The sequence below is a fragment of the Callithrix jacchus genome, chromosome 4, assembly GCF_049354715.1.
Source record: "Callithrix jacchus isolate 240 chromosome 4, calJac240_pri, whole genome shotgun sequence".
Classification (NCBI taxonomy): Eukaryota; Metazoa; Chordata; class Mammalia; order Primates; family Cebidae; genus Callithrix; species Callithrix jacchus.
Genome location: NC_133505.1, coordinates 39,925,066 through 39,935,983, shown reverse-complemented (window position 1 = coordinate 39,935,983; position 10,918 = coordinate 39,925,066). Strand labels below are relative to the sequence as shown.

Genomic DNA, 10,918 nt, shown 5'->3' with positions numbered 1-10,918 from the left:
TTCTCTTTAACTCTTTATCTCACATAGCAGATCGATCTAAGGCAGGGCATCTCCAGGGTTGCTCAGCTAAGCAGGCCAGTAGCATCACCAGTGATCCTGGAACTTCACAGCTCATCTCTTTATGGCACATCAGCTTTCCTGACATGGTTAGGAGGACACCTGCAGCAGTTTTAGGTTTCGTATTCTCTTACAACAACCTCCAAAGGTAGGAAACAGGAACTATCTCTTGCTGTATCCCTTTATAAGGAGAAACTAAACTTTTCCTCCTCCTTCACAAGTTGGAAGAAACATGAGATCACTTGGGCTCAGACAAGCCATGATTCAACCTTTGTGGAGTGGTTTTGACACACATGGGAAGAAAAGAAGCAAAATTGGGAGCAAAATTGCAGAATAGAAAGTTCCATTGGTTATCTCCCCTGCAAGGACATCAAGTTAACAACTACCTATACAGAAAAAAAAAAGAAAGAAAGAAAAAGAAACTACGTTCATAAGAACCAAAATCAGACAAGCACTCATAGCCCCTGGTTTTAACTTTGTATCCCTGAAAGAGGCACTGAAGAGATAGGAAATACAGTCCCGAATTGCCAAGCTGATAGAATACCAGGTAGACACCTAAGGTTTTTGACCATAGTGCCTGGATCCCAGATGATACTTCTGCACGCACCTGCCATCTGGAGGATCTTACTGTCTTGAACAAAGGACAGAGGACTGGCTGGCTTTGCTAGCTACTGATTGTAGAGACCTAGGGCCTTGAGTGAATATAGGCAGTAGCCAGGGAGTAACTGCAGCAGGTCTTGGGCAAGACTTGGCTGACAGACAAAATAGCCAGTATAGAAAAGTACATAACTGACCTGATGGAGCTGAAAGACACACTGCAAGAGTTCCATAATGCAATAACAAGTATTAACAGCAGAATAGACCATGCTGAGGAAAGAACCTCAGAGGTTGAAGACAGGCTTTCTGAAACAAGATGATCAGACAAGAATAGAGAAAAAACGCAAAAGAATGAGCAAAACCTTCAAGAAATATTGGATTATGTAGAGACGGAATCTACTATTTATTGACGTCCCTGAAAGAGACAGGAAGCATGGAACTAATATGGGAAAAATACTTTAGGATCTCATCCATGAGAAGTTCCCCAACCCAGCTAGAGAAGCCAACATTCAAATTCAGGAAATGTTGAGAACTCTGGCAAGATACTTTACAAGAAGATTATCCCCAAGACACATAATCATCAGATTCTCCAAGTTTGAAATGAAAGGGAAAAAAAATGTTAAAGACAGCTAGAGAGAAAGGTCAGGTCACCTACAAAGGGAGGCCCATTAGACTAACAATGGACCTTTCAGCAGAAATCCTACCAGCCAGAAGAGATTGGGGGCCAATATTTAGCATCCTTAAATAAAAGAAATTCCAAGCTGATCATGCCTGTCATCCCAGCACTTTGGGAGGCTGAGGCTTGAGCCCAGGAGGTGGAGGTTGCAGTGAGCCGAGATTGTGCCACTGCACTCCAGTCTGGTGACAGAGTGAGACTCCATCTCAAAAAAAAAAAAAAAAAATCCAATGCAGGATTTCATATCAAGCCAAACTAAGCTTCCTAAACAAAAGAGAAATAAGATCTTTTTCAGGCATGCAAATGCTGAGGGAACTTATTACCAACAAACTTCCCTTACTAGAGTTTCTGAAAGAAGCACTAATTATGGAAAAGAAAGACTGTTACCAGCCACTACAAAACACACTGAAGTACACAGACCAGTGACACTATAAAGCAACCATGTAACTAAGTCTGCAAGATAATCAGCTAACAGCAGGATGACAAGATCAAATTCATACATATCAATACTAACCTTGAATGTAAATGGGCTAAATGTCCCCAATTAAAAAGCAGAGTGACAAACTGGATAAAAATACAAGACCCAGCCAGGCATGGTGGCTCATGCCTGCAATCCCAGCACTTTGGAGGCTGAGGCAGGTGGATCACCTGAAGTCAGGAGTACATGATCAGTCTGACCAACATGGAGAAACCCTGTCTCTACTAAAAATACAAAATTAGCTGGATGTGGTGGTGCATGCCTGTAATCCCAGCTACTCAGGAGGCTTAGGCAGGAGAATCACTTGAACCTGGGCGGCAAAGGTTGCAGTGAGCCGACATCATACCACTGCACTGCAGCCTGGGCAAGAGCAAAACTCTCTCAATTAAAAAAAAATACAAGACCCACCAGGCACCTGTAATCCCAGCACTTTGGGAGGCCGAGGCGGGTGGATCACCAGGTCAAGATATGGAGACCATCCTGGTCAACATGGTGAAACCCCGTCTCTACTAAAGATACAAAAAATTAGCTGGGCATGGTGGTGCGTGCCTGTAATCCCAGCTACTCAGGAGGCTGAGGCAGGAGAATTGCCTGAACCCAGGAGGTGGAGGTTGCGGTGAGCCGAGATCCTGCCATTGCACTCCAGCATGGGTAACAAGAATGAAACTCCATCTCAAAAAAAAAAAAAAAAAATACAAGACCCACTGGTATGCTGTCTTCAAAAGACCCATCTCACACGATTTAACACCTGTAGACTGAAAATAAAGGGCTGCATATAAATCGACTAAGCAAATGGAAAGCAGAAAAAAGTCAAGGGTTGCAATCCTAGTTTCAGGAAGAAAAAAAAAAGACAAACGGACGAAGATTAAAAAAAAAAAAAGGAAGATTGAGGTAGGTGGATCACTTGAGGTCAGGAGTTCAAGACCAGCCTGGCAAATATGGTGAAACTCTGTCTCCACCAAAAATACAAAAATTAGCTGGATGTTGTGGTGTGTACCTGTAATCCCAGCTACTCAGAAGACTGAGACAAGAGAATCACTTGAACCCGGGAGGTAGAGGTTGCAGTGAGCCAAGATTGTATCATTGCACTCCAGCCTGGGTGTCAAAGTGAGACTTCATCTCAACAACAACAACGACAACAACAAGAAAGATGGAGAGGGGCATTACATAAGGGTCAAGGGTTCCGTGCAACAAGAAGATCTAACTATCCTAAATATATATGCACCTATATTAGTCCATTAAAGACATACCTGAGACTGAGCAATTTACAAAAGAAAGAGGTTAAACGGAATTGCAGTTTCACATGGCTGAGGAGGCCTCACAATCATGGTGAAAGTTGAGAGGCACATGTCTTCCCTCATCTACTGTAGACTGAAAATAAAGGGATGGATAAAATCAACTAAGCAAATAGAAAACAGGAAAAAGACAGGGATTGCAATCTAAGTTTCAGGGGGGAAAAAAGCAGACAAGAGAAGAGGACTTGCTCAGGGAAACTCTCCTTCATAAAACCATCAAATCTCATGAGACTTATTCACTATCACAAGAATAGCATGGGAAAGACCTACACCATGATTCAATTACCTCTCATCAGGTCCCTCCCACAACACATGGGAATTATGGGAGCTATAATTCAAGGTGAGATTTGGGTCGGGACACAGCCAAACCATATGATTCCACCCCTGGCCCCTCCCAGATCTCTTGTCCTCATATACTTCAAAACCAATCATGCCTTCCCAACAATCCCCTAAAGTCTTATTTCAAATTAACTCAAAGTCCACAGTCCAAATTCTCATCTGAGACAAGGCAAGACCCTTCTGCCTATGAACCTGTAAAATCAAAAGCAAATTAGTTACTTATTACGTACAATGAAGGTACAGGCATTGGATAAATACACCCATTCTAAATGGAAGGAATTGGCCAAAATGAAGAGGCTGTAGGCCCCATGCAAGTCTGAAATCCAGCAGAGCAGTCAAATCTTAAAACTTCAAAGAAATCATCTCCTTTGACTCCATATCTCACATCCAGGTCATGCTGATACAAGAGGTGGGTTCCCCTGGTCTTGGGAATCTCTGCCCCTGTGGCTTTTCAGGATGTAGCCTCCCTCCTGGCTGCGTTCATGGGCTGGCATTGAGTGTTTGCAACTTTCAGGTTGCAAGCTGTCAGTAGATCCACCATTCTGGAGTATGGAAGATGGTCTTCCTCTTCTCACAGCTCCACTAGGCACTGCCCCAGTGAGAACTCTGTGTGAGGGTGCCCAATCCACATTTCCCTTCTACACTGCCCTAGCAGAAGTTCTCCATGAGAGCCCTGCCCAGGCATCAAAGTTCTGCTTGGACATCCAGGCATTTCCGTACATCCTCTGAAATCTAGGTGGAGGTTCCCAAACCTCAATCCTTGACTTCTGTGTACCCACAGGCTCAACACCACGTGGAAGCGGCCAAGGCTTTGGGCTTGCACCCTCTGAAGCTGTGGCCCAAGCTCTATGTTGGCCCATTAGTCACAGCTGGAGTAGCTGAGACACAGAGCACCAACTCCCCAGACTGCATACAGCATGGGGACACTGGGCCCAGCCCAAGAAGCCATTTTTTTTCTCCTAGGTCTCCAGGCCTGTGATGGGAGGGGCTGCAGTCATGACCTCTGACATGCCCTGGAGACGTTTTCCTCATTGTCTTAGGGATTAGCATTCTGTTCCTTTTTACTCATGCGAATTCCTGCAGCTGGCTTGAATTTATCCTCAAAAAATTTGATTTTGTTTGTATGTCCTGTTATTACATACCTAAGCGCCTTAAGGAAAGTTAGTGAATGTGTGAAAATGACAACTGTCTGGCCTTGGGCCTTAGCCCAAGGAGATCAAAGGAGATCATTAGTCTGACCTTAGCCCTCCTGAGCCCCGGGGGCCCATCTTTATTTATTTATTTTTACTTATTTTTTATTTTATTTTATTTTTTTATTATACTTTAGGTTCTGGGGAACATGTGCAGATTTTGCAGGATTGTTACATAGGTATACACATGCCATGGTGGCTTGCTGCCACCACCTACATTAGGTATTTCTCCCAATGTTATCCCTCCCCAATCTCCCCATCCCCTGCTATCCCTCCCCTAGCCCCTCACCTCACAACAGACTCCAGTGTGTGATGTTCCCCTCCCTGTGTCCATGTGTTCTCATTGTTCAACACCCACCTATGAGTGAGAACATGTGGTGTTTGGTTTTCTGTTTTTGTGTCAGTTTGCTGAGAATGATGGTATCCTCAGAAAAGATTTTCTTTTCTATCACATTGGCAGGCTGAACATTTTTCAAATTTGTATGCTTTTTATTATTCCCTAATAAAACTGAATGGCTTTAACAGCACCCAAGTCACCTCTTGAATGCTTTGCTCCTTAGAAGTATTTTCTGCCAGATACCCTAAATCATCTCTCTCAGGTTCAAAGTTCCACAAATCTCTAGGACAGAGTCAAAATGTCACCAGTGTCTTTGCTAAAACATAATGAGTCATCTTTGTTCCAGTTTCCAACAAGTTCCTCATTTCCATCTGAAACCACCTCAGCCTGGACTTTACTGTCCATATCACCGTCAGCATTTTGGGCAAAGTCATTCAACAAGTCTCTAGGAAATTCCAAACTTTCCCATATTTCCTTGTCTTCTTCTGAGCCCTCCAAACTGTTCCAACCTCTGCCTGTTATCCAGTTCCAAAGTCACTTCCACATTTTCAGGTATCTTTTCAGCAGCACCCAATTCTACTGGCACAAGTTTACTGTATTAGTCCATTGTCATGCTGCTTATAAAGATATACCTGACATTGGAGAATTTCCAAAAGGAAGAGGTTTAATGGACTCACAGTTCTCCATGGCTAGGAAGGCCTCACAATAATGGTGGAAGGTGAAAGTCACATCTCACATGGTGGCAGAAAAGAGAAGAGAACTTGTGCAGGGAAACTCCCTTTTATAAAACTGTCAGCTCTCATGAGACTTACTCACTATCATGAGAATGCCACAGGAAAGACCCACTCCCATTCAAAATTACCTCCCACCACCAGGTGCCTCCCATGGGATGTGAGAATTGTAAGAGCTACAATTCAAGATGAGATTTGGGTGGGAACACATCCAAACCGTATCAGCACCCAACACAGGAACACTTAGATTATAAAGCAAGTTCTTAGGGACCTTCAAAGAGACTTAGACTCCCATGTATTAATACTGAGAGATGTTAACAACCCACTGACAATATTAGACAGATCAATGAGACAAAAATTAACAAAGATCTTTAGGACTTGAACTCAGCACTGAATTAAATGGACCTGATAGACATCTATAGAACTCTCCATGCCAAAACAACAGAATATACATTCTCATCACCACATGGCACATACTCTAAAAGTGATCACATAATCAAAAGTAAAATACTACTCAGTAAATGCACAAGAACCGAAACCATAACAAACAATTTTTCAGGCTACAATGCAATTAAATTAGAAATTAAGACTAAGAAATTCACTCAAAACCATACAATTACATGGAAATTGAACAACCTGCTCCTGAATGAATTTTGTGTAAATAATGAAATTAAGGGAGAAATCAAGAAGTTCTTTAAAACTGATGAGAACAAAGACACAACATACCAGAATCTCTGGGACACAGCTAAGGCAGTGTTAAGAGGAAAATGTATAGCATCAAATGCCCAATGGAAAAAGTTAGAAAGATCTCAATCTAACAACTTAATATCACAACTAAAAGTACTAGTCAACCAGGTGCAAATCAATCCCAAAGCTAGCAGAAAACAAGAAATTACCCAAATCAGAGCTGAACTGAAGGAGATTGAGAGAGAAAAATCAAACACTCAAAAGATCAATGAATCCAGGAGTTGGTTTCTTGAAAAAATTAATTAAAAAAATACAGACCTCTAGTTAGATTAATAAAGAAGAAAAGAGAGAAATTCAAATAATCACACTCAGAAATGACATTGTGGCTATTACCACTGACTGCACAGAAACACAAATAACCATCAAAGAATATTACAAACACTTCTATGCACATTAACTGGGAAATCTAGAAGAAATGGATAAATTTCTGGACACATACACCTTCCCAAGACTGAACCAGAAAGAAATTGAATTCCTGAACAGACTAATAATGAGTTCAGAAATTAAATCAGTAGTAAGTAGACTACTAACCAAGAAAAGCCCAGGACCCGACAAATTCACAGCTGAATTCTGCCTGATGTACAAATAAGAGCTAGTACCATTCATATTAAAATTACTCCAAAAAATTGAGGAGGAGGGATGCCTCTCTATCTCATTCTGTGAGGTCAGCATCCTGGTATCAAAACCTGGCAGAGATGCACACACAAAAGAAAACTTCAGGCTAATGTTATTGATGAGGATTGATGCAAAAATCCACCACAAAATACTGGCAAACGGAATCCAGCAGTACATTAAAAAGCTAATCTACTACGATCAAGTATGTTTTATGCTGGCAATGCTAGGTTACCTCAATGCATGCAAATCAATAAGTTTGATTCATTACACAAACAGTACTAAAGACAAAAACCACATGATTATCTCAATAATGCAGGAATGGCTTTTGATAAAATTTAGTATCCCTTCATGTTAAAAACTCCTAATAAACTGAGTATTAAATGAACATAACTTATTAAGAGCCATCTATGACAACCCCACGGCTAATACCACACTAAACGGGCAAAAGCTGGACGCATTCCCCTTGAAAACCAGCACAAGATAAGGATACCTTTTCTCACTACTCCTACCCAACAGAGTATTGGAGTTTTGGCCAGAGCAGTCTTGCAAGAAGAATTAAAGGGCATCCAAACAGGAAGAGACCACATTGAACTATGCCTATTTGCAGATGGCATGATTCTGTATCAAGAAAACCCCAAAGTCACAGCCCAAACGCTCTTTAAGGTAATGAACAACTTCAGCAATGTCTTGGCATACAAAATTAATGTGCCAAAATTACTAACATTCCTATAGGCCAACAACAGTCAAGCTGAGAACCAGATCAGGAACATAATCCCATTCACCATTCACACATACACAACAGAACTAGGAATATAGCTAGCCAGGGAGGTGAAAGATCTCTACAAGCAGAACTACAAACCACTATTCAAAAAAATCAGAGATGACACAAATAAATGGAAAAAAATATGCTCATGGACAGGAAGAATCAATAGTGGTTGGGTGCAGTGGCTCATGCAGGTAATCCCAGCACTTTGGGAGGCCAAGGTGAGCGAACCACCTGAGGTCAGGAGTTTGAGACCAGCCTGGCCAACACGGAGAAACCCCGTTTCTACTAAAACTACAAAAAAATTATCTGGGAAGCAGCAACCAACAATTTGGCAGTGTGCACCTGTAATCCAAGCTAATAGGGAGGCAGAGGCAGGAGAATTTCCTGAATCAGGGAGGCAGAGGTTGCAGTGAGCCAAGATTGCACCATTGCACTCCAGGATGGATGACAGACAGAGACTCAGTCAAAAAAAAAAAAAAAAGGATTAATCAGTATCACGAAAGTGGCCATACTCCCCAAAGCAATTAGGAAATGGTTTCTTTTTTCTTTTCTTTTTTTTTTTTTTAGAGACGGAGTTTTGCTCTTGTTACCCAGGCTGGAGTGCAATGGCGCGATCTCGGCTCACTGCAGCCTCCGCCTCCTGCGTTCAGGCAATTCTCCTGCCTCAGCCTCCCGAGTAGCTGGAATTATAGGCACGCGCCACCATGCCCAGCTAATATTTTGTATCTTTAGTAGAGACGGGGTGTCACCATTTTGACCAGGATGGTCTCGATCTCATGACCTTGTGATCCACCCGCCTTGGCCTCCCAAAGTGCTGGGATTACAGGCTTGAGCGAGAAAATGATTTTCTTTCTTTCTTTCTTTCTTTCTTTCTTTCTTTCTTTCTTTCTTTCTTTCTTTCTTTCTTTCTTTCCTTTCTTTCTTTCTCTTTCTTCCTTCCTTCTTTCCTTCCTTCCCTCCTTCCCTCCTTCCTTCTTTCCTTCCTTTTCTTTCCCTTTCTCCCTTCTTCTCTTCCTTCCTTCTTTCCTTCCTTCCTTCCCTCCTTCCCTCCCTTCCTTTTTTCCTTCCAGCACTTTGGGAGGCCGAGGCAGGTGATCAAGACCATCCTGGCCAACATGGTGAAACCCTACCTCTACTAAAAATACAAAAATTAGCCCAACATGGTGATGGGTGCCTGTAATCCCAGATACTTTGGAGACAGGAAAATCGCTTGAACCTGGGAGGCAGAGTTTACCATGAGTGAAAATCGTGCCATTGCACTTCAGCCTGGCAACAGAGTGAGACTCTCTTTTAAAAAAAAAAAAATTGTAGGCCAGAGCGAGGCCGCCGAAGAGGGCAGCAACCAACAAATGCACGGAAAGATTTCTCTGAATGGTCCTGTGTCCTACAAAGAGAAAACAGACAGAGTTCAGGAGCCCCCGGACTGCAGTCTGCACTGCCTGGAAGACTTGAAGGGTAAAGATAAAGAAGTGTGGCCAAGAAGGGATACCACTGAATACATACAACCAGCAATACCACAAGCTGTTTAAGGATGTTCCCTTGGAGAAAATGGTTCTCAAAGTGTGCTCCTGAGCCCTCCAAAGGGACCTCCTTCTTCAGGGCCGGCTCTACATCTCCCCCAACAGGCTCTGCTTCCACACCAGCCTCTTTGGCAAGGATATTAAGGTGGTCATTCCTGTGGTGTCTGTACAAATGATCAAAAACACAAGCTGGCATAGCTCCTTCCTAACGGACTGGCCATCACCACCAACACCACCAGAAGTGTGTCTTCGTGTCACTGCTGTCCCGGGACAGGGTACACGAACTGCTGAGGAGAGTCTGCACCCACCTGCAGCCTTCCAGCAACAAGAGTCTAAGCGTAAGAGAATTTCCAGAGGAACCTGAGTCTCTGGAAGTCCTCATCCCTGAGATGAAGTGGAGAAAGGTATGCCCTTCCTCCAGGTCCCTGTCTCTCCTGGACAACATGCCTCATACCCCTCCAGCATTTGTGGACTCCACAGTTTCTTCCCCTCCAGGAAGCCTCCAGGGCCTGAAAAGTCAAGAGCCCAAGTAGCCTCTGAAAATGGCAGGAGGTGGCCATGGCCCATGCCGGGCTGGGGTCCTGCCTGCCCTGAGAAGATGCAGAACTGCTCTCCCACTGCAGAGAATGCTGTCTGTGAGGAAGATGAGCTGGAGGAGGAGTCTGGAAGCACCGGGTAGCTGAGGCCCTGGGATTATCGGCTCCTGAAGGTCTTCTTTGTGCTGATCTGCATCCTGGTCGAGTCCTCATCTTAACTGGCATTCTGGATTTCACAGCCAGAGCAGCAGCTATGCTCCTTGAGTTGGGACAGCCCAGTCCCTGGGTACAGGTAACAGCCACTCAGCCTTTGTCCCCATTCCTTCTCCAAGAAGAACTTGTTGGGTGCTAAGTCTCTACCAACGATCCCTGTGGTTTATGCTGCTGCTGTGCTAAGACTGTGCATGAAGGAAAATATTCCAGATCCCCCTTCCTCCTCCCAGCTCTTCTCCTCCCTCTGAGATCTGAAGTACCTGTTTACAAAGTAACCGGCTTCTACGATTTTGGGACTCAAACAAAAAGCCAGATTTTTTGGAACCAGCTGAGGAATGCTGTACATGAAGCTTCAGCAACTACTTAAAATGAGAAAAAAAAAATTAGCTGGCTCCTTGGAAACAGTTCTGGCACACCAGCAAAACACTGGAGGCAACCTCAAGGGACAGAGGCAATGCTTTCATATGTGGAATTTGGCTCTGTCACACAGATCACTCCCGTGGTGGGGTCAGAGGCCAGAACACAAACCACCTGTGTGGGCTCTGGTCTCCCCCAACACTCTGTGCTCCCACGGGGCTTCTCTGCAGGCAGCCAGACATCTGTCAGGCTTGGGCAGGGGCCTGCTGAGAAGCCATGGATGAAGAGGGGAGGGCCAGAGATGATTTCAGCCAGAGATGAATTTCCATGCTCTGGGCTGGGGCTCTGTGCTAGCCCCTCATCAAGTGGCTGGCTGCACAACAGGGAGACGCTGCCCATGGCAGGAATGGTGGCAGGGGTTGTGAAGAACAGAGGCACCTGACTTCCATGTCCTCAGCTGTCAC

At 43.9% G+C, this 10,918-nt stretch overlaps 1 pseudogene; it reads left to right on the top strand.

Annotated features, from left to right (window-relative positions):
• The first annotated feature begins 9,063 nt into the window (after positions 1 to 9,063).
• On the top strand, positions 9,064 to 10,180 carry LOC100397366 (GRAM domain-containing protein 2A pseudogene; annotated as a pseudogene).
• The last annotated feature ends 738 nt before the right edge of the window (positions 10,181 to 10,918 follow it).